The sequence below is a fragment of the Myotis myotis genome, unplaced genomic scaffold (genome assembly GCF_014108235.1).
Source record: "Myotis myotis isolate mMyoMyo1 unplaced genomic scaffold, mMyoMyo1.p scaffold_m19_p_6, whole genome shotgun sequence".
NCBI lineage: Eukaryota > Metazoa > Chordata > Mammalia > Chiroptera > Vespertilionidae > Myotis > Myotis myotis.
In genome coordinates, this window is record NW_023416368.1 from 22,024,689 (window position 1) to 22,048,103 (window position 23,415).

General features: G+C 48.4%; 1 long non-coding RNA gene across 1 annotated transcript in view; it reads right to left on the reverse strand.

The window, feature by feature from the left end:
- Nucleotides 1-21,521, reverse strand: part of LOC118658877 — a 76,026-nt gene extending 54,505 nt beyond the window's left edge. Inside the window, exon 1 of the long non-coding RNA XR_004968395.1 lies at nucleotides 19,388-21,521. This is a non-coding gene — a long non-coding RNA (uncharacterized LOC118658877). The remainder of the gene's footprint in view (nucleotides 1-19,387) is intronic.
- Between the last annotated feature and the right edge of the window lie 1,894 nt (nucleotides 21,522-23,415).

Consider the following 23,415-nt stretch of genomic DNA (forward strand, 5'->3'; position numbering starts at 1 on the left):
GCATTCATTCCCATTTCAAACAATACTGCAATGAACTCCTTGTACGTCTGTCTTTACAAAGTTGTGCTTGAAGTACTGGACACGGCTCATCACTCTCTTCTTGAGAACTTGTTTGGAGGTTCTAGCAGGGGAGCGCAGCTACTTGTATACCCTTGACCAAAGACCGAAGACCAGTCCTCTCCTCTGGGGAGAAGGTCATCCTCTTCGACCAAGCATGCAGCTTCGGGAGGACGCACATGGATTGGTGCAGTAGGAGGGGCACACCCGCCTAGCCAGCCAGATCAGCCAAATCAACCCTGGTGATCAATGGGGGTGACAGATGTTGCAGCCAGATCATGCTCACATCCTCTTTCTTGACACTTCATGCTTTTGGTTCTCTTTGCCATAGCAAACCTCTCTTTCCCCTGAGCACACGTTATGTGTTCACTTCCTCTTGTTTCTGTCCACAGTCTCTCCCTCCTCCTGAGATAAAGACTTCCCACTTGCCCCTCCTGCCCAAGTCTCATGTAGACCATCCCTGAATCCCTAGTCTTTTCCAGTGGCTCCTATTTATGCAGCACTTACAAGGTGCTGGAGCAGGCATTTATCATCCCTTCCTGTAATAGCAGGGGAGGCGTGGACTCTATTGTCAGCATTTAAAAAGTGATAATAACTGAACCTTAGAAAGTTAGGGAACTTGTCCAGGGCACCCAACTCGTTAAATGGAGGAGGATCCAGGACTCCACCTCAGGCCTCTCCTACTGTATAATCCGTGAACTTAAACAGCCACCACCTTGCTGCGCCTTTGCCTCTGGTGCTCACAGTACCTCACACATGTGCTAGCAAATTAAATCGTGGAATTTATCGGTTGTCCTTCCACTCACCTGGGAGCTCCCCAAGGGCAGACCCTCTGTCACCTCTTTCCGAATTTCCTGTGCTGAGTACAGGACCCATCATGTCAGAGGCGCTGGCATGGATTTGAATAAACTCGTGTTTGTTAAATGAAGAATCCCAGCCCTCCCAGAACCAGGTCAAGAGCCAAAGTTCAGCACTCGCAAACACAGGCTGAGCTTGAAGTTGATATCCTGCTAATTTAGGAACAGAAAATACCCTCTTCCCAGGGCCTAATTAACTAAATTATAGGAAGCTTTTGGGATTGGCAGGAAGTAGAACATAATTTAAAAAATAGGCTCTGAGGTCAGACGGCCCATGTTCTGATTCCAGCTCTGCCACTTATTAGGCAAGTTCTTCAACTTCCATAATCCTCAGTTACCCAACGAGTAAAATGGAGCAAATGACAGTTACTTGCTAATTGGGTTATCATGAGGATTAAATGGGGAAGTGAATAAGAAATGCTTAGCACAGTGCTTGCACACAGAAGGCACTCAAAATGTTAGTTGCACTATGGCAGGGGTCCTCAAACTACGGCCCGCAGGCCACATGCAAATACAAATATTGTATTTGTTCCCGTTTTTTTTTTTTTTATTTTATTGATTTTTTACAGAGAGGAAGGGAGAGGGATAGAGAGTTAGAAACATCGATGAGAGAGAAACATCGATCAGCTGCCGTTTTGTTTTGTTTTTTTACTTCAAAATAAGATATGTGCAGTGTGCATAGGAATTTGTTCATAGTTTTTTTTTTTAAACTATAGTCCGGCCCTCCAACGGTCTGAGGGACAGTGAACTGGCCCCCTGTTTAAAAAGTTTGAGGACCCCTGCACTATTGTCATTAGGACCAGTTTTAGCTCCTCAAAGAGAAATAGACCAAGCATTTAAACTTTCAATTTTCACAAAAATTCTCTTTCTTGACCTTACTTGTAAAAGAAACATTTTTTTGTTGTTGTTAATCCTCATCCGAGGATATTTTTCCATTGATTTTTAGAGAGAGTGGAAGGGAGGGGGAGAGACAAACAGAGAGAAACATCGATGTGAAAGAGGCACCTCCCGCAGGCGCCCCAACCAGGGCCTTGATCAAGCCTGCAACCCAGGCACGTGCCCTTGACCAAAATTGAAGCCAAGACCCTTCAGTCCACAGGCCAACACTCTATCCACTGAGCCAAACTGGCTAGTGCTGTAAAAGAAACATTTATTGAGTGCCTTCTGTTTACCAGACTCCTTCAGGTTGGTACCTCACCTGTTGGGGAGTCTATAATAGGGAGGTAATCATGGCCCAGCTAGCATCCCACGGGCGGGTCAAGCTTTCCTGCTTCCTCCATTTGAGAACATTATTGATTCTCTGGAAAATACACTTGTTTTTCTTTGCAAACTTCACAGATTTGTTTTAAACCATTTTCTCATGAAAATCTCAAGGTTTTGCACCTTGGTACATGAAGGCAGTTTCTAGACTCTGATGCATAGAGGTGCCTGTGCCGTCTTTGTTCTTTGAGCCAAAAGGGTTCCTTATGTCAGCAGCTCCTGTAGGTGACTCTAGGAACCAGTGTGTATCTTGTGGTTCTGTGCACCATTCCTACCCACATCCAAGTATTATTTTTTTAGGGGGTTCATTGTTTTATTTGTGTTTTGTTTTGTCTTTCCAACTATTCTATTTGGGAAGGACCCTACCCCTGGCAACTGAAATGAAAACAAATGAGGAAGTCCCCCAACCCAGAATTCAAATCCCAACAACAGCAAATGCCTCCGGACTAGCTTTCTAGACTTCATTTATAGGTTATCCGATTCTGGAACTACATGTTCCCAGAGAAGCATGCCTGCTGTTTAGTTATTTAAAAAGGAGGAAATTCCTTAGTAATGCCACTCAGCTCTGAAACTTGGGATTGTCTTCCCTTGCATCTAACTTACACGTCTCCTCTAGCAAACCAAGGTGTCCCTTCTCCAGGTGACACATCTGCTTGGGAAACCCAGCTTCGGGGATGCAGGGAGACATGAAGGGGGAAGGGCTCACTTCTCTGGTGAGTGTCTGCAGTAGGTGTGGCTTCAGGTTATGCAAACACCTGGCTGCGTGCCCTGAGATACCTGGCCGTCGGGGATAGGTCTCCTGCACCGCCACGTGCTCCAGGCTCAGTCACTCAGGGCTGCCGGGTGCTTCTCCTTGCTCCTTGCTGCCCTGGTGCCCGGGGCTCCTTGTCAGATGCTCTGTCACCTGCACTGCTCAGGCCCTGCATTCAGGTCAAAGGAGGTGGTGGACCAAATAGCCAAAACTCTCACCTTGAGCCCACCGTGTGACCTTGGGCAGCCCCTCCTTTCTGCCTCGGTTCCCTGAACCGACAGGTAAAGCGTTCTATCTGCGGGTTTCTGAGCCGCCATCCCAGAACCCGTTGCCCAGCCAGGCTCGTGACCCAGTTGCCAAGGGCAGTGAGAATAGAGCCGTTGTTTGGAATTCATGGGTGGGGTGGGTGGGGCACCTCCCAATAATAAACTTCACTGGGGATTGGAGCAACCTGTTTGTCCGAACCTTTGGTGCAGCTGCACGAGGCCTGCCACTCCTTTGGCGATGCTGCAGGGACGTATGGAATGTGCTTATCCGAGACCATCAGGCTCATAAACCTGACACTTCACCTCCCACACCATCCCGGGACCAAAGGAGATAAAACTTGCACAAGGGGCGGAGCCCAGAGGATCCTTGATCAAATCCGATTTCAGCCATTTCGCTCAGGAGCTCCTGGCCCAGGGTGCACCTCCTCTGCCTTTTCAAAAGGCTGATTAATACCCTTTTCTCCCTGAGTGATTTTGCCTCTAGACTAGAGGAACTGTGGGAGGGCCCGTGGGGATTTGGAAAGCTTAGTGCTGAGCTAATTCTGTGCCCTAATGGTTTTGAAAGCCGGTCCTGTAATTAGGGACTTGGTGGCAGGGAGTCTGGCGCTGGAGGCCAGGAGACTGGGTTCCAGCCCTGGCTTTGCCACTACCTGGCTGTGTAGTCTTTTTTTTTTTTTTTTTTAAATCCTCATCAGAGGACACTTTTTTCCATTGATTTTTTTTTTTTTAAAGAGAGAATGGAAGGAAGGGAGGAGTCGGGGGGTGGAAGGGAGAAACATAGAGACACATCATTTAATGATAGACCAGGGCCAGGGATCAAGCCTGCAACTGAGGTACGTGCCCTTGGTCAGGAATTGAAACCATGACCCTTGGGTCCTTGGGCTGACACTTTAACCATTGAGCAACCCGGCCAGGGCTGGCTGTATAGTCTTGAGCGAGTTGCTTCCCCTCTGTGGGCCCTGAAGACAGAAATGTTTCATCTTGGGTGTAGACTGGGGCCAGATCTTGCCCCCATTTTTTCGCTAGTCCACTTCTTCCCTCTCATAGAGATGTGTGTTTTGGTTGGAGGCTTAAGTCCCACCCCAAGCTCCTCCTCTTTGAAGGCATCCAAGAAAGCGAGTGACGTGGGCGTTAGGCTTGGAAGGGGCTTGAGGAGCACCCCCAGCTGTTTCTGGAAGGCCTCTTACTCCAGGTGTCTGGTGGGAGGGGCTTCGTGTGTTTGGGCACCAGCATTTCATAAAGGTAAAGAGCCCCGGCTTCAGACTTAGCCAGTCTTTCACACCCTAACCTTGCCAATTATTTCAGCCCATGATTCAGCAAATTTTTTAAGTGCCTATTTTGTGCCAGGCACTGTGCTAAAGACGCTGTTTTGCATACATTACTGCTTTTCATCCTCACAACCCTATCAAGCAGGGACTCACTGTATCCCCACTTTGCAGATGAGGAAACTGACACTCTGAGAGGCGGTGTGGCTCACCCAAGGCCACACGACTAGCAAGAGGCAAACCTGGGGCTTGAGTCCAGGTCTACGGACTCCAAAGCCCTGGCTTCTCAACTACCACACTCTGTCGTCTTCCAAGCCTCCTTCTGTTTAATCCTCACTTGCTTTGTTTCCAAAGTGTCCACTCCAGTGCTTCTGCAAAGCCCCTGGCAGGGCCACTCCATGGATTAACAAGCGTGTCCACTTCTGAAGGAGGATGGAGACGACAGACCCTGGACGGTGGCGTGGGAAAAGCCCTGTAGTCTGTCCCGCCCCGAGGACTCGGCTTCTAGAACCGCCTGACCCTCATCAGCACATCTGATCTCCTCTGAACTCTCCCAGCTGCTTTCCTCGCACGGCTGTTCATGTAAGGACCAATTGAGGGCATGGCTATGGCAGGACTGTATGAATTAAAGAGTGATGAAAGCAGCCTCATAATTTATTATCTGGGACCTACTTCGCTGTTTGTGTCACTCAACAACCTGGGCCGGAAATTGCACGTTGCCCTCAAGAATCTTGAGACACCTCACGTAATGGTGCAAACCGTGGGGTCCTGTGATGAAGGGGTAGGAGGTGGGTTTTGCTCTCAAACGCCCGCCACTCCTTCCTGCCTGGCTCATTCAGAACCGCCATATTCGGGATGCGTGGCGTTAGGACGGTTGGCACTGTGACATGTGGTTGGCCCACAAGGCTGGAATGTGACATTCCTGAACAGATTCAGGCATGAGAGGAGGGAAGAGAACACAACATCTGTAAACAGCCTGGGACTTAGGAGAGGCTTGGGAAGTCTGTGGAGGTGGAGCTGCCTGTCCGTCTGTCACGGGGTCTGATCGTCCCTCGGGAAGCATGCAGAGCCCCTCACCCCGGGGGTGCACCCCGGGACCACTGATTCCAGTCGGGTTGGGCAGGGGAGTCACTTGCTGACATAACCACTCAGCCCTCCAAGGACTGAGAGGAGACGAACCCCAAAGGTGTCGTCTGCAGGGGACAGAGGAGCGCTGTGCCAGCATCACGAGTTTTCCATCTGTGCATTTACCTCTCTCCTTTCGTCCAGCTGTGCTTGGGGTGCCTGGGAAGAGGGTTCTATTCCTTTTGAGACTTTGTGTTTAGGGGGACCCTAGGGGGAGGGAGAGAAGTGGACCCACCGGTCCAGGGTCCAGGCTTGGGACAGGAGTATTTCTTCACGTCGACAGAGCACAGAGGCTGCCAGGGATCAAGCCGAAAGAGTTCGGGGGACCTGCCTGCATGCGTGCCGTGGGGCAGGGCCTGCGGGCATGGGGGCTCAGCTCTCATAGAGGTCTCCTCGCCAGCGCTGACCCCACCCCCGTCGTGGGAACTGCAGTGTGGGGCATTGGCATCCCTCCTGCCCAACAGGGAGCAGTTAAAAGGCGGTCAGATGGCCCCTGCTTAGGGTGGCACCAGGGAAGTAGCCATAGTCGTGGAAATGAGGAAGGCGAGTGGCAGGAGGATGCCCACAGAAATGGCCGTGGAGGGAAGGGCCTGCAGGGCAAACGGGAGATCTGGGTGGCAGCCCCAGACCTGCTCCGCTTCGGTGTGAACTTGGCCAAGTCGCTTGCCCTCGCTGGGACTACATTTTATGAGAGGGTTAGGCAGTGATCTCAGAGGTCTCTTCCAACTAGGCTGACCAACCGTCCCAGCTGCCGGGGACTGTCCTGGTTTTACTACTGAACATTTCATGTCTAGGAATCCCTGCTCCCAACTAAAATTTCTGCTTTAAAAAAATATATGTATATATATATATTTTTTATTTCAGAGAGGAAGGGAGAGGGAGAGATAGAAACATCAATGATGAGAGAGGACCATTAACTGGCTGCCCCCTACTGGGGATTGAGCCTGCAACCCCGGCAAGTGCACTGTCCGGGAATCGAACCGTGACTTCCTGGTCCATAGGTTGACACTCAACCATTGAGCCACGCTCAGCAGCTGAGCTAAAATTTCTGCTTCTTTTGTTCTTGTCACTTCCCTCTGAGGCAGTGGTTCTCAACCTTGGCTGCACATTAGAATCACCTGGGATTTTTTAAAAATCCTGACTTCTGGGCCTCATCCTCTGGAAATTCTGTTTCTTTGTTACTAATGTTGTGGCCCCACCCCATAACAAAGAAACAGAATTTCCGGAGGATGAGGCCCAGAAATCAGGATTTTAAAAAGATTCCCAGGTGATTCTGATGTGCAGCCAAGGTTGAGAACCACTGCTCTGAGGTCTCAATCCCTTTAGACTCGGAGCTGCAGAAGCCTCTTCTCAGATTAAAATCCTTCTCCTAAAAGGGTGTGGGAGGAGATGATACTCAAAACACGTAACATCCTCTCTAGCAGTGGTGGGGAGGAACCTTTGTTCTGCCAAGGCCACTTAGATATTTAGAACATCATTCTCGGGCCATATGAAACTATCAACTTAAAAATTAGCCTGCTATATTTGGTCAAACGTTTAATTAACTCAACCCTAATGCCTTGGCAGGGCCAGACCAAACTGCTGTAGGCAGTTAGACAGACGTGAGCAGAGCAAGGAGGATGGGCCAAGAAGGTCACCAGGATAGAGAGCCCCAGGTGCCTAACAATGGACAGTCAATTGTACGGGGGAATCTTCCCCCAGGGCGACTTCTCCTCCCCTACCATATTACTTGGTCATGAGGTTTGGACCCCCTGACCTTTCCTCCCTGGAGATAACATCTAGGCCTCTGTTGTATTTCAACTCCAGGCCCAGATAGGCAACAAAACCAGCCACGGCTGAAGACAGGACCAGCTGTATGGAATAATGACCCCACCCTGGTGCTGGCCAATCAACCAGTGGAGACCAACCTCCAAAAGGACACACCTGGAAAACTACTGAATATTCTATTGAGATCTTCCCCCAGGACCGCCCCTAAAATCTCAGCCCTTAAAAGCCTTAGGATGGAGGCCCCAGTGCGTTCTCCCTCCAGGGAGCACACCGTGCCTTTCTCTTCTCTCTCCATTTCCTTCTCCAGGCCCTTTACCATTAGCCTCCTAAAGCCCTTCCTTTACTCTAGAACTTGTTTCCTAAGCCCATTTCTTCTCGGAATGACTTCTACCTCTAATTTACCAAGCGTTCTCTTACAGTTTGGGTCTTGCTCTGAATTCTTTCCTAGGGAGAACCCAAGTACTGAGGTTGCTGAACCCAGGTTTAGTCTGACTCCACGAGTCAGACAACAGACGCTATTCCCACCGTCTACAACAAAATGATTTCTCGGGCCCTTATACGGCCCGCCGGCTGGACATTCCCTAACCCTGCTCTATGGCAAGGCACCAGCCGAATGGACCAGCCCAGAAACCCCAGGCTGTCCTGGCCCACTGCTCCTGTCCCCAGGGACTGGCAGCCCCACATGGAACCTGAGCTTCCATCCGCTGGTCTGTGATCATCCCACCTTTCCCCAGCCCAGTGACTTCAGCACCAGCAGAGCTGAAGGATCCCAGCTTCTCTTTCGCTTCTTGTTCTCACACAAAAGGTGGTGACTTCCCAGCTCCCCGGTCAGATCAGGGTTTGTCCAGCTTGTGAACGTACAGCCTTTTAAGATGAACCTGCTCTGGGCATTGGTGGCTACACCCAGGGAAGTTCTGCTGGCAGCCTGCTTCTCAATAGAAGCAGTTCTGGGCAGCAACTGCTTTTTCGTTCCGAGAGGAGCCCTTACAGTACCTGGGCTGGGAGAAGTGGGAAGGTTCAAATGATGGGCCACAGGTGTATCAGGGCAGAGGAAACACGTGACCCCTGGCTCTCGTTCGCTCCACACCTGTTGAGCCCAGTGCACATGGCCTCCATCCGACTCGGGGCTAAAGGTTGGAAAAGCAGTGGGAGACGCCCCTACAGCGATGCCACAGTGGTGGCAGGCCAGCACAGGAGCCGCGGGCCCGTGATGTGCCGGTGTGCTGACACCTCGGGAGCGGGGCAGCAGGCAGGGAGTTTATCCTGCGGGTGACATCTGTGCTGGGCCTGGAAGGGGAATAGGGGGAATATGAGTGGGAGGATGCCGGCAAGCCAGGCACCGACAACAGCACGCAGAAGCCTGAGCTTTGTCCCACCCCCTCTGGCACTGTGGGTGGCACCATGGGCGGCAGTGGGTCAAGGATTACTGGGCCAGAGGCCAAGGCAGGCAGGCAGCCCTCTGAGACCGCCGGCCCAGGCTGGGCCCACCCAAGAGCCTACTTCCTATTTCCCAGAGCAAATGGAGACCCCGGACACCCGCTTCCTTCCTTTTCTTCTCAGTCCTCCGAATGCCTGCCTCCTCCTGGGCCAAAGCACCCGCTCTGACCCTGTCTTCATCTCCCAGGCGCCTCCCCGGTCTGTCACCAGCCACAGACCTTCCTTCCCAGCCCTGCTCACCACTCCCTTTCCCAGTTCCGCAGCTGCCAGGACAGTTCAGATCCCGGTCGTCCCCCACCTGCGTGGCTGCAGCAGGCTCCTCATCCATCCGTGCTTCGGGACACTCTGTCCCTCACCATGCTGCCCGCGCTGCCAGATGGAGCTGTCCCCAGCAGTGCTTGGTTGACTCACATACCTTCTCTAAACTCCCCCTGAGCACACTTCCTCCGACTCACCATCCACTGTGCGAACAAGGCCACGTCCAGCTTCGTAACCCAGTTGTCTTTGGCTCCTGCCTCTCTGCTGACACGGGACCTCAGTCTCTCCCCGTGTAGTTCTGGGAACCCTCTGGGGCAGTGCTGGGGGCGGGGAGAGGGGGCATCCGGGCCAGTCTGTGTGTGTTTGCAACAGTCTGCCACCAGGCCAGCTCATACACTGAGAAACGTGTAGAGGATACTGTGACCTCTAGCACAGGTGATTCTTTTACTTTACAAAACAAGCCACAACAACAACAAAAACTCAGCCCTTCCCCACAGCTGAGCTGAGAAGCGCTGGCCTGGGGTGTCTGTCTCATCCACAAGCAAGTCTGGCCCCTCCGTGAACTCCCTCATCGGCTCTGTTATTCACTGGCAGCTCTGGAGTTGCTTTTTCAATCAATCAATCAACCAAAGATTCAAATCAGTCTCTACTGCTTCTCTTCTTGGAGCCCAGGTATGCAGAGGGCTCAAGTAAGAAGCAGCTTGCTTCGAGAAAAGTACCTGCAATTCAGGACATCGGCCCTTTTAATGTTAAATTTGGTTTTCCTATTTTACACTATTCTCCTTCTCTCTCTAAAGCACCTTTTCTGTTTAGCTTGGTAATTTAAAAAATACTTTAAAATCAACTTTCTTAAAACATAAGTTCCTACAATAAAGTGCACTGGTTTTCAGGGCAGGGTTTGGTGCATTTTGGCAATGAATACACTTGTTAGATCACCACCTTAATTAAGGTCTAAAACAATTCCAGCTGCAAAGTTCCCCCGTGCTCCATGGCAGTTAATCCCCACTTCCACCAGCAGCCACGGGCATACCTGGCCTGCTTCCTGCCACTATTGATCGGCTTGGCTTCTTCCAGAACATCGCAGGAATGGGATCCTCCACAGGGTGTGGCTGGCTCCTTCCCTCATGTAATGTTTGTGAGAGTCGTCTCTGAGGTTGTATGTGGTGGAGCCCACCTTTTCTCTTGCTTAGGCTGGTGCCTTTTTCATTCCCCCCATCTTATAAGCCTGGGAACCAAGGCTTTCATAAATTGCCGATTCTACGTGCCCCTTAAATGGTTCCTCAGGACTATTTGGAGGCTCATCTGGGAGAGCGGTGAAAGCCCTGTCAAATAGCCAAGAAGCAAGGTGGGGTTGGAATGTGGCCACTGGCATGTTCCTCTGGGCTTTGTTTTGAGGGTAGTCAGGGACGGCCTGCAAAGCAGTCATAGAATCTGAGGATGTTAGAGCCAGAGGCAACGGGAGAACAGCCCCAGTTCATAGGAACCTGATCCTCCTACCGCAGAGGAAACTGAGGTCTAGAGAGGAACAGGGATACCCTCGGGGCTGCATCATAGAGCAGTTCTTTGCAGAGGTCGATGTAGACTTGGCCTTGCGTGTCCCAGAGTGGTGCACTCCCATCTACCAACCCACATAGCCTGCTTAAAGGTCTAGCCTGCAGGCAGGCTGCTTATTCTAAACTTGTTTTGACCATGATGGGACCCAGCAGAGAGGAGATGGGATGGGGATGGGAGGTAGGACGCACTGTGGTTGGAGTCAGTGGGTGTGCCTTTAAGACATGGGCCTCTCCTCGGGAAGGATAGCGGACATGGCCCAGAGAACTGAAGTCCTATTTGTCTGGGATTTGGCTTTGGGCAAGTATCTCCAGGCCTCACCCCAAGCCTCCTTTCACACAGGCTCCCTGTTGCCAAAGAGTGAAGTTTGCATTTTCTCAGAATGTCCTTGTAGGTTACCAGAGAGTGTCAGGCTGGCTGCATACAGCGGACTCACAGCGAGAGGCTGGGAGCCAGCACCGCGGGAGAGGGCTCCGGTCTCCCTCACCTTCGCTGCAGAAGGAGAGAAAGAGCTGGAAGGGCCATTCGGGGGCTGGCCCAGTGCTCTTTCTATACAGACAGAAAAACTAGCCAAGAAAGAGAGGTGACTTTGTCACCAGTAATCCCAGAGTTAATGGCAGGTCTAGGAGTTGTCCCAGGCCTCTGGACTCCTAACTCTGTGCTCAAATGAAGAAATGATGCACAAATGCCTCCTGTTCTACAGGTGTTGTGCCAGGAGGGCTACCATTCATTCACAGATGAAGGCCCTACAGTCCACAGGTTCTTGCAGCCTCTGTGTCTCCAATGAGCAGCACAGGGAACAGCTCTTAACTCCGAATCGCTACAGACAGACAAGGGATTGGGCAGTTACAGTCCAGGGTGATGCTTGTTATCATGGCAGAGGTGTAAGGTGCCACTGCACATGGAGGAGGGACAGTTAATCTAGATCAGTGGTTGGCAAACTGTGGCTCTCGAGCCATATGCGGCTCTTTGGCCCCTTGAGTGTGGCTCTTCCACAAAATACCATGTGCGGGTGCACGTACAGTGTGATTGAAACTTCGTGGCCCATGCGCAGAAGTCGGTTTTCAGCCTGGGCGAGTCTATTTTGAAGAAGTGGCGTTAGAAGAAGTGGGGTGTGGACATATAGAGAGGATGAATGAAAGGAGATAGACGAAACAAGTATACAAGACAAGTGTGGATGGGAGAGTTGGAAGGGGTCGACCTCAGCAAACGTACCTCAATCAGATTGAGGACGTTTTTAGCAAAGGCCAGCTTAGAAGTACCCTAATTAAGTTAATAACAATGTACCTACCTATATAGTTTAAAAGATTTGGCTCTCAAAAGAAATTTCAATTGTTGTACTGTTGATATTTGGCTCTGTTGACTAATGAGTTTGCCGACCACTGATCTAGATTGATGGGAAGAAAAATCAGTAAAAGCCCCCCCTCCAAAAAAAAAAAATCAAAGCTAAGATGCAGTGGTTCTCAATCGTGGCTGCACATTAGAATCACCTGGGAATCTTTTAAAAATCCTGACTTCTGGGCCTCATCCTCTGGAAATTCTGTTTCTTTGTTACTAATGTTGTGGCCCCACCCCAAAACAAAGAAACAGAATTTCCGAAGGATGAGGCCCAGAAATCAGAATTTTAAAAAGATTCCCAGGTGATTCTGATGTGCAGCCAAGGTTGAGAACCACTGGATTAGAGGCTACAGAGGAGGCAGGTGAGTCGAGGGTGGGTGAGCGTGTCTGGATGGGAAGAGCGCATGTGCAAGGCCCTGGAGACAGGCCTGTGCAGTGAGGATCGGAGGACATTTGGTGCCTAGGATGTGGAGTGTAAGGGGCAGGCAGAGATGAGGACCGAGGCAGGCGGGACCAGCTCACGAACAGCCATCTGAACAGCAGGTTTGACACTTGAAGACAAAACCCCTGGGGAGGTCTTAGCAGATGGAGTCTCGGAGGAAGAAGGGGCTCACCTGCTCTCTAGCATCTTGGTCCCTCAAGCCCCAGTAGCTCTTTGATGATTTCAAGCAGATTTTTTAAAATCTTGCATTTTATCCCGCTTTCTAGTTGTTCCCGTGGGCACTGCAAGCTAGTCTATCACAGGCAGAATCAGGGCAATGGGCCATTAAGTCCTCAGGGCCAGGGGCGCTACTCCCCCTGGGAGGTCGCCCTGGTTTTCAGGCGGCCTGCAGAGCAGCAGCCCCATTGGGCTTTGCCGGCTGCTGCTTCTGATTCAGGGTCCCCAGAGCTCTGCCGCATCACCCTTCCTCAGAGTCCTTTGTCGGCTGCTCAGTTTCAAAACCCTATTACCCTGCCCTGAGATTGGGTTCCCAGTGGCAGGGGCAGGCAGGGGAGAGGGAGCAGGCAGGAGGTGGCCACTTGGTTCTCAGTGGAGCAGTATTGGACTCCACATGGAGCATTTGGAGAGACGTGGGATTTTTTTTCTTTTGTTGACACAGTGATTGGAAAACCTACTGTGGCCAGGGTTGCTTGGAGCAGTCCTGCCCAAAGTGGATTCCCCTCTGCCCCCCCAAAAAATATTGTTTTCCTATTAAGAAAAGATGAGCCCCTTTTACTCACACTTTGGATCCCACCCACTCCTCTCTTTTCAAGGATTATTTTTCCAAAATGACTCCCTTTCTCTCCATACCTTCATGTTTTTTTCTCAATGAGATCAATCCCATGAGCATAAAACAAGCTCTAGTGTCTCCAGTTAAAAGCAACCCAAGCCAGACAAAGGATTTCCTTTATTTTACATTGTCCTCTAGCTACCTCCCCATTCTCTGCTGCCTTCTACAGAGCATCCTGATCTGTGGTCATTGTAGGCTTTGTCGCATCACAGCTTGGGCTCAGAGGAAGACAAAATGCTTCCTAGTTCTATTCCCAGCAGCAGGATGGGGTGTCCTCCTCACTGGGTTTCTTGGCCAGCCACACTCTGGGCACCAGAAATAAATCAACCCCAGCTTGGATGCCCGGGAAACGGCTGCGGCAGCCCCAGCCAGACCGCATGCCTCCAGGAGAAGAGGGGAGGAAAAGAGGGCACCTGGTCTCCGCTAAGCTGCTCAGGGACATTAGGAACCTGGCGCTCCTACGGCCAAGTCAGGTCTGAACCCAGTGGGCTCCTCCATACACCAATGGACACACACAAAGCTTGACCCTTCACAGTGACCTTGGCCACGTCATTGTGTCATCATCCCAGGGATTCTGGATTGCTGCCCTCTCTCCTTGCTAAGCATTTCCTGGGGGGGAGTGGAGTGGTGTCATATGCCAATCGGCAGCTGGGGGAGGGGAAAGCTGGCTAACCATATGCAAGACACAGATGCTAGGTGAGAAGGTGAGCCCTGTTTGGTGTTACCCTTGAGGGACTGGATCCACGGAGGCAGGAATCGAGGAGACCAGTACGTGGAGAGCGATGCCCAGGACCTGTGTCGGGGCTGCGGGAGGAGCAGCTTGTGAGAGCCACGGTCAGCCACTCTAGTGCTTGTCTTGCTACCTGCTTTGGGAGGTCCCTCACCCTCCCTTCGTTTTCTCTGTCAACACATTTAGTAAACAATTTGGTGAGGTTGCACCATCAGAAGTTAAGGCACGCTGGTTTACTTCACTTTCCACTTGAGGCTCACTTTATACACTGATGTACTTACTGCTAACGATTTTGGACACCTGGCCATGATGGGGTGGTGCCAGGGTATGGGGCACGGCTACAGTGTTTTGGACAGGTTCAAGCCTTGGACTGATGAGAGGGCACAGTCCCCTCATTGCCACGTGCAAGTCCCAGCTGGAGGGCAGAGCCTTCCCAGCACAATTATAGCCAACACCTATAGTTGTGAGCTTGAACCTATGGTTCGAACACGTGGCTCATGTGCCTGAGTAATGTGGGCTTGGTAGAGTTCAGGTGCATGCAGTTGAGTAGGATTGAAACCAACGAGAATGTTGTAAACATCTTGATCACACCCTTACTTTGCCTCGTGGCATCTACTACAAAATAAAGACGGCTTGTGGGCGCTGGTGCTGTCTATCAGAGGAGCAGCGTCCCACCAAAACCCAGCTTTCATTCTCATGTCTGTCTTTTCTAAACCTTTCATCACCCCCACTCAGGGTCACTGAACCAGGCTGAGCTAGCATGGCACATAAGGCGCCCTGGGGCTGAGTATGCCAAGGCCGTGCCGGCTCCCCATATATGGTGCCCAACCAGGGCCTGAGTTCTGGGACCAGGGACTGAGTAATGAGGAACAGGGCCTGAGTTCAGGCTCCCCACACCAGAATAGTGGTGTCGAAGGATTATGCTGTTTATAGGAGCAGTTTCTCATTGGTACTGCGAGGCGTACAACATCCTTCAGAAATGCAGCATCCCCTATGCATCATGCTTCATTCATTCACCTCTGGCTGGGAGGACCGTAACAGGGTTAGACTAACATTAAAACAACATGTCACTGACCTTGAAGTAGAGACAGCACCGTGAATGCCAAAGTCCATGTCTGAATCCAGAACTGACCTTCAACCCCACACTACTTATCCCAGGAGCCTCTGTGACCTTGGGCTGGTTTTTTCACTTGCATTTCCTCATTTGTAAATCAAGGATTATAGCGTCTACCTCATAGAGTTATTATGATTATTAAATGAGATAATGCATGAATATGCTTAACACAGTGCCTGGCAAGCACTCAGTACATGCTAGCAGCTACCACCACCACAACAAGTAATTGGGAAACAGGAATAGGAAAAATGGGGAGTTGGGAATTTAAGCCAGGGATTTGTCACCAAACTATAAAACACGCTCCCTGCAACTCAGCTGGGAGGCTACACTGCCTTTCTTGCACAAGTGCTGGGACGTGGAGCCGTGTTTCCTACCACAATGTCTCCAGACGTTCTGGATCATGTGTTCTATCAGTGAGATAATTGTAAATACTCCTCGATAGTAGATGTTTCCTTATTTGCAAATACCGTCAAGTGCATTATAAAATATAAAAAAATAAAACTTTTAAAAACCTGAGATAAAAAATATCAAGAGAAGCTCTAATATTTCCTTTTTTTTTTTTGAGACTTCTGTACTGGTCTATGTGTGGGTCTGGGGACTTGAGAGAGGCTTCATGTTGCCAGGATCAAATGAAACAGCCTTTAAAAAGCAACTAGAGGCCTGGTGCACGAAATTTGTGCACGGGTAGGATCCGTAGGCCTGGCCTGTGATCAGGGCTGATCTTCCCTGGCTGCCAGCAGCTGGCCCCATCCTCCATCATCATACCTCTGGTTGCCTGGGAGATTGGGGTCCCAACACCACCTGTGTCAGCCACCACCCACCCCTGGTTCCCCATTCCCCATCGGGCAATCAGGGCCTCTGGGCTGGGGACAGCTCCTGCGTTAAGCATCTGCCCCCTGGTGGTCAGTGTGTGTCATAGCCAACTGGTCATTCCACAGTCTGGTCAATTTGCATATTATGCTTTTATATATTTATATAGATTGTCAGATTTTGAGTTCTGCTTGTCACTGTAGTTGGTTAACTCATGTACATACATAAACAATAAGAAGTCTCCTGAAAGCTATAGTTCAATGGTAACAAAGAGCTTCACTTTGAACAGTCTATGTATCAGAACCTTACAGGGAACCTACCACATACCAAATGCCATGGTAAGAATCGGTGGTGACGATGAATAAGACGCAACCCCAGCCACCGGCATCTGGACTTTTAATAGGGAAGACACACCCAGTGGGTAAATACAGCACTGTGTAACATATACAGTGAGAGAGGCATAACATCAGAACGAGAGAAGGAGGAGAGACTCTCAGGGATGGCTTCTTAGAAGTAATTGCCTGAGTATGGTTTTGAAAGATAAATGGTTATTTAACAGGCAGAGAAGAAAGGGTGTTTGGGCTAAAGGCACAGAAGTGTGAAAAGCCTCCACATCCCTACACACTGTCCAGGATGTTCGGCATGGCTGGTGTGATTGGACTGCGTGGGAAGCAAGGAAGGTGGTCAAGTGCCAGGTTGTGTGGCCTTGTGCCCCTTGACTTTGGATTGAAACCCAAGACAGGGGGATCCATGATAGGTTTTAGGCAGGGAAGTGGCGTGGTTGGATTTGCTCAGCCCTGTGCATGGAGAGTAGTAAGGCATGACACTGGGAGGCCAGGGACTCCTGGGACTCCAGGAAGGAAGGAAAGGGATTGACTCTATGGGAGGGACCGTGGGGCTGAAGAAGATGTGAAGAAACTGGAACTCGGAAATCTAGACTTGGAATCAGCACGGCCCTCCTGGCCCCTTCAGCCTATTAATTCTACAGGAGATTGAGATGGTAGGGGGCTCCTTAATCTTGAGAGGCAGTAAGACTTGAGTAGAATGATTCTAAGCCCAACGTCTGAAGACCCCAATGCCTTGGACATTTTCCCAGCAAAACTTGCCTACGTTCACTGAAACTATTGCTAAAAGCCAGTCTCCACTCCTAGCAGGAATCCTAACCAATCAGAGCACCAAGGCTGCAGCCCCCAGCGGGAGCACGAAGGTCTTACACAGGGTGGCTTTAAATTAGTCTTGCTCATCTCCAACATGCACCAGCCCAAGCCACACCGCCATGGCAAGCCCCTATGTTCCATTACCTCTCCATCTTGGTTTCTTATTCCTACTGATCCACAGGCCACCTTTCACTCCCCCCTGGCAGGCACTATTACCCAGCCAGTTTCTCCTCGATATTTCCAATCAATCCAGCCCACACGGACAGCTTCAATGTTCTATTTTGACCACCGTGGGAGGAAGTAGGGGGCGGGCTTGTGGGACAGTGTTTACAGAGTCTACAGTAGAGCACAGGAATGTTCTAGGCCTTCACAGTCACTCACCACTCACTCACTGACTCACCCAGAGGAACTTCCAATCCCGCCAGCTCCATTTATGGTAAGTGCTCTACACCAGTTTTTTAAACTTTGGTACCATACTTTTTCTATGTTTGTTTAGATATACAAATACCATTCTGTGATAATTGCCTACAGTGTGCAGAGAAGTAACATGCTGTACAGGCTTGTAGCCTAGATGCCATAGGTGGCCGAGGTGTGTAGTCGGCTAGACCATTTACTAGTAGGTTTGTGAAAGTGCACACTACAGTGTTCGCACAACAGAATCATTGCTTAACCACTCACTTCTCAGAACCTACCCCCACGGTTAACAATGCATGACTATGCTCCAAACTTGACTGTCTTGAAAACAATAACAATCATTTGTTTACATCAAGACTTTACAATTTGGGCCCAGCTCAGCCGGAAGGGCTCATCTTTTCTTCTTGCAACATTGGCTGAAGTGACTTGACTAGGCAATGGAGAATCCACTTCCAAGATGGCTCACTCACATGGTTGGCAAGTCAGTGCTGGCTGTTATCTGCAAGCTCACCTGGGGCTAAGGGTCAGGGACCTCGGTTCCTGGCCATATGGCCTGTCCATGTGGGCCTCTCTGCGGTCTGCTGGGGCTTCCTCACCACGTGGTGGCTGAGTTCCAAAAGACAGGAAGCAGAAGCTGCCTCCTCTTAAGACCTGAGCCCAGAATTTGGCACCTCATCACGGAACCTGGATTTCAGGTTGGTGACCTAGAGTTCCTCTCCATGGGAGAAGCATCAAAGATTTTGGGGTCAAATTTTAAAAGTGCCACATCCTAATGATAAAAATCCATAGAGTGAATTGAAGGGCTTTTTGTGATTTGGTGCTTGTTAACCAATCCGTTACCTCATTTCATGATAACATCTCTCCGTGATTCAAAATATTGAGTCATTCCAAGTCTCAGATCTTCTTTTGGTTCCTCCAATGCACTATGTTCTCGCGCACCTCAGGGCTCTCGCACCTGCTATTTGCACACACCTACAATGCTCTCCCTGTCTTTACCCAATCTCCTACCTTCAGATATCAGCGTAGACATTCTCTCCCTGTGATAATTTCCCCTAGAACCAGCTCGGGATAAGCATGCGGCTTTCAGGACTCCCTGGCTCCACAGCGGTGTGAATGGAAAGTCCTGTGTACTGGTTTTATCATTTACTCACTGTGTGACCTTGGGCAGGTGACTTATCCTTTCTGAAGTTTAGTGTTTTTATGACTAGAATGAGGAATGCATTTTCATCTCTTATTTTGATGATTCAATAAAATATCGTATACAAAATGTTTATCACGGTTAATTTAGGTTAAGCTCTTCTGTTTTAAGCTCTCATACAATTCCTGGGTCACTAAGTGCATCCTAAGGATGTTTTTTTTAAAAAAGAAGTGATTACAGCCTAAGTGCCCATCAGTAGATGAATGGATTAGAAAACTGCGGTACATCTACATGATGGAATACTATGCTGCTGTAAAAAAGAAGGAACTCTTACCATTTGCAACGGCATGGATAGAACTGGAGAGCATTATGCTAAGTGAAATAAGCCAGTCATTGAAGGAAAAATACCACATGATCTCACTCATTCATGGATAATAGAGACCATTATAAATTTTTGAACAATAATAGATACAGAGGCAGAGCTGCCTCAAACACATTGTCAAACTGCAGCGGGAAGGCCGGGGAGGATTTGGGGGGCAGGAGGGAGGGGGGTAAGAGATCACCCGAAGGACTTGTATGCATGCATATAAGCATAACCAACGGACATAAGACACTGGGGGGTAGGGGAGGCCAGGGGACTGTCAAGGGCGGAAAAAAAAAAAAAAAGACACATATGTAATACCCTTTGTAATACTTTAAGCAATAATAATAAAAAAAATTCCAATGGCATTTTCTACAGGAATAAAACAATCCTAAAAAAAAAAAAAGGGATTAAATACATGAAAAAAAAATTGCATCTCATTCTGAAATGCCTTTCCTACCTCCATGCCTTCATGCGGCGCCCTAGCCCCACCCAATGCCCAGTTTCTGGGTGGATGGGTTCCTCTTGCAGCATTTCAGCTCTTAAAATTTCTCCAGGAAGGTGATAATTTCCCTAGAACCAGCTCGGGATAAGCTTGCGGCTTTCAGGACTCCCCGGCTCCGCAGCGGTGTGAATGGAAAGCCCTGTGTGCTTGTTTTCATGGAACCTTTGTTTCATGGTCACGGTGTTCCTGTCCGCACTGCCACTCTTTATTTTGAAGCTCCTGGAAGGCAGGCACAACATCTCCCTGATTCACTCTTCCCTGTATTCTTAGAAAACAGGAAACAGATGGCTTGAGGGCCAGCAGAGTGAAATTGAATTTTAATAGGCAGGGGGTACAGAACGAGCAAAGGCTGAGCGGGCTGGGCGTGCTCCCACTGTCTGGTCGGCAAGACTTGGCTCTTATCATGCTGTGGCCTAGGACCAATTTCTGGTCAGGGAAGGAGACAGATCTTATGATAAAAACACACCGGACAGCAAGCCAGAGTCCTAGTGTACCACCCTCGGGGCTGTCACTTAGCCTCCCTGAGAACTGTCCCCTTACCCATAGGACACTTAGACAAGAGGTTAGCCGAGATTTTGACAGTGATTAGGTCCTCCAGCTCTGTCGGCAGGCAGATCAGGCTTCAAGTTCAGTTTTGCCCTTTTGATCTATGTGACCCCCACTAAGTTACTTCCTCTTTGGGTCTCACTTTTATCATCTATAATCTGGAAATAGTAGTTCTTCCCCAATAAAGCTGTTTGAGAATTCAAATGATAAACTATTCCAAGTATTTCATTTGGTAAGCACCTAATTAATCATTTAAACAGACAGTTATTGAGAGCCGCTTAAAGAAGGATGCAATTCAGTAGAGTGGTTATAATCTTGACTGTGGAATCAGATAATATATGAGTTTAAGCACTGGTTTTATCATTTCCTCGCTGTGTGACCTCGGGCAGGTGACTTATCCTTCTGAACTTTAGTGTTTTTATGTCTAGAATGAGGAATGCATTCTCATCTCTTATTTTGATGATTCAATAAAATATCATATATAAAATGTTTATCATGGTGCCTAGTAAATAATATGTGCTTAATAAATAAAGGCTGTTCGTTTGAGATTATTATGGCAAATAATTACTCTTTGTCAGGGAAGAACCTACAGTTCAGTTTGGTTGTCTGCAGGAAAACATGTAGAGGACTGATGGGAAATATTTAGAAAAGAGGCTGGGATCACATGTGGTGGCTCTTGAATGCCCAGATGAAGTTTCTAAATTTTATTCCACTGGCAATGACTAGCCCACGGAAGAAGTTTAAGCTTTCAAAAACATCGATTTCTATGTAGAATATAGAATATATTAAAGGGAAGATATACTGGAAATGGAGAGACTTATTACTCATTTATTCATTCATTCTGTCAACCACCTAACAATTATTGAGTTCCTATATGCAAGGCACTAGTAGGTGAAGATGCAGAAAAAAGATAATTAAATAATATTTAAAGTGTAATAAATGCTAAAATAGAGAAGCCCCTAAATCAGATTTTTGGAGGGATTCAAAAATTCGTCCAAAAGGAAGTAATATTTAAATGGATACTTGAAGTATAAAGGAGAAGAGCGTTCTAGGGAGAGGTATCAAATGCAAAGAATGCATAGGCCAGAGAGAGCAGCATGAATAGAGGACACGAAAAACATTCACTTTTTAAGAAAAATGGTAAAGAGAATCAGAACTCCGGTGATGACCACGGTGATAGAGAAGAGGTGATAAATGTGTGTGTCATTGTGCCGATCAAAGCTAGAGAATTTGATGAAAAACTGGGCATGTGGGAGATATGAGGAGTCAAGGGTGACTCTAATGGGACATCCCCTCCCACATTAGTGACCCTTACTTTAGTTTGCCTTTTTCTGCTCAAAAGTGTGTTCTGGATTTCGCTGTGTCAACTTGGCTTAGCTGGGAACTACATATGGTTCCCTTTATGGTTCCAGGCCAGAGTTGAGCAAAAGAGGAACTTGTACAAGATTTGGAAGGCAGAAGTGAAGCAGCAGCCACTGTTACTCCCTAAAGGTCATTGTGGTCAGATGTGATGACAGGTGCAGAGGTACCTGGTAGCCTTCAGCTCACCTGGCTCTTCCTCTTGACATCCAGCAGCTCCAGGCCTGCCACCTCATACTTGGATCCCACAGACTCCCAAGAGGTGATGGCTTCCCACAGACCTGTTCATGCACTACCCCTTTGGTAGCTCACTTTGGTGGCTGCAGATGCTTAACTTTTCAGATTTACTGACTCCTTTTCTGATCTTTCAGATATTCCTTTAAGACTTTCACTTCCCCAGCGTCTCCCATAATTGTGTAAGGTCTAGTTTTTATAATACATTTCTTACTCCGTAACAATGATAATAAATCTACCCCCAACTGATACGAGGCTTGTAAAGTTCTAAGTAGCTTGGATTCTTATCCTTGAGTATTTCCAGTTTACCCAAGCAGCCAAGGCTGGGCTGATATGGATGTTTATTCCCCTTAAGAGACATAGGTTATTATCTCATCTAGTCCAGAACCAATGAAAGGTATTTGTTTGAGACACTATTTTCCTCTCTAAAACATAAGAAATCATAAGCCAGATGACTAAGCAATAACATAAGACCAGGGGGAGGAGAAAGAATGTTCAAGAAGAGGAACAGGATGTGCAAAGATCCAGAGGTCACAACACCTCCCTGTCTACCTTAGGCTTGTTGTGAAAATGAAAAGAAATCATGAATAGGAAGGCACTCAGTAACTGCTGTAAAGGTGTGCAGATATGGAATCAGATTGGGAGGACCATTTATAAGAAAAACTTTTTGCTTTCTGCTCTTCAGCAGTTCTCAGGGTTCTTCAGGTGAACCTCAATGCTCCAGCCACCAGACAACTAGAATTTCAAAGAACATAATTATGTGGTTAGTGCCAGCAGGGCCTAGTCCATTTGGCTCAGGGAAAACCATTGTCTGTTCCTGAGCCACTAGGAAAAAGGAACCGAGAGTACCTAAAGGCCAGTTTGTTCCCCTTTCATGCCAGAACTTTTCTGAAATGGAAGTGTCCTGGCAACCTCAGAATTACTTCACCTTTCCTGTTCTTGACCCATTCAATTTAGTTTTTCTCTGCTTTGCCTGGGATGAGCCAAGGAGTAACACTCCTAAAGAGTCTTGGCTCCAACACTTATTTGCTGGGTGAATGTGAACAAGTTACTTCAACTCTCTCTATCTCAGTTTCTGCAAAAAGGGAAGTTGTGAGGATTAAATAAATGTGTTATATGTGTCTTTAAAACAATGAACACTCATAATGCATGATCAGCAAATGCTAGTTGATATTATTATGATAAAATAATAGTTGTATTATGACTATGAATCAAAAGATCAATTATAGCTGTGCTAGTATCCACATCAAAAGTTGTGATATTCTCTATAATCTTTATCTCTGGCATTTTGTTCTTAGAGAAATCAAGTGATGTAGAAGTTCAATGTTTCTTGTCTAGTAACGGCATTACTTATTAATTCTAGTGTGTGTGAGAAGAGATTGGTCTAGTTCATCATTCAAATTATGATAACCATGAAATAGAAAAGAATAAGTAATTAGTCTGGGTTCTCCACCAACTACCATCCACCTTTCTCCTTGTCTTTAAAGCCGTGTAATGTGTCTCCATGGGGATAGCTCCATTTCACCTTTTATTCATTTGCTGATTAGCTACCCTCCTTTTCCTCCTCCTCCTCCTCCTCCTCCTCCTCCTCCTCCTCCTCCTCCTCCTCCTCCTTCTCCTCCTTTTTCTTCTTCCTCTTCTTCTTGTGTTAGTCTTCACCCGAGGATATTTTTCCTGTTGATTTTTACAGAGTAGAAAGGAGTGGTGAGTGGTAAGAAAGAGAGAAACATCGATGTGAGAGAGACACATTGATTAGTTGCCTCCCAAAAGCACCCTAATCAGGGCCAGGGATTAAACCTGCAACTCAGGGATGTGCCCTTGACCAGGAATCAAACCTGAGACCC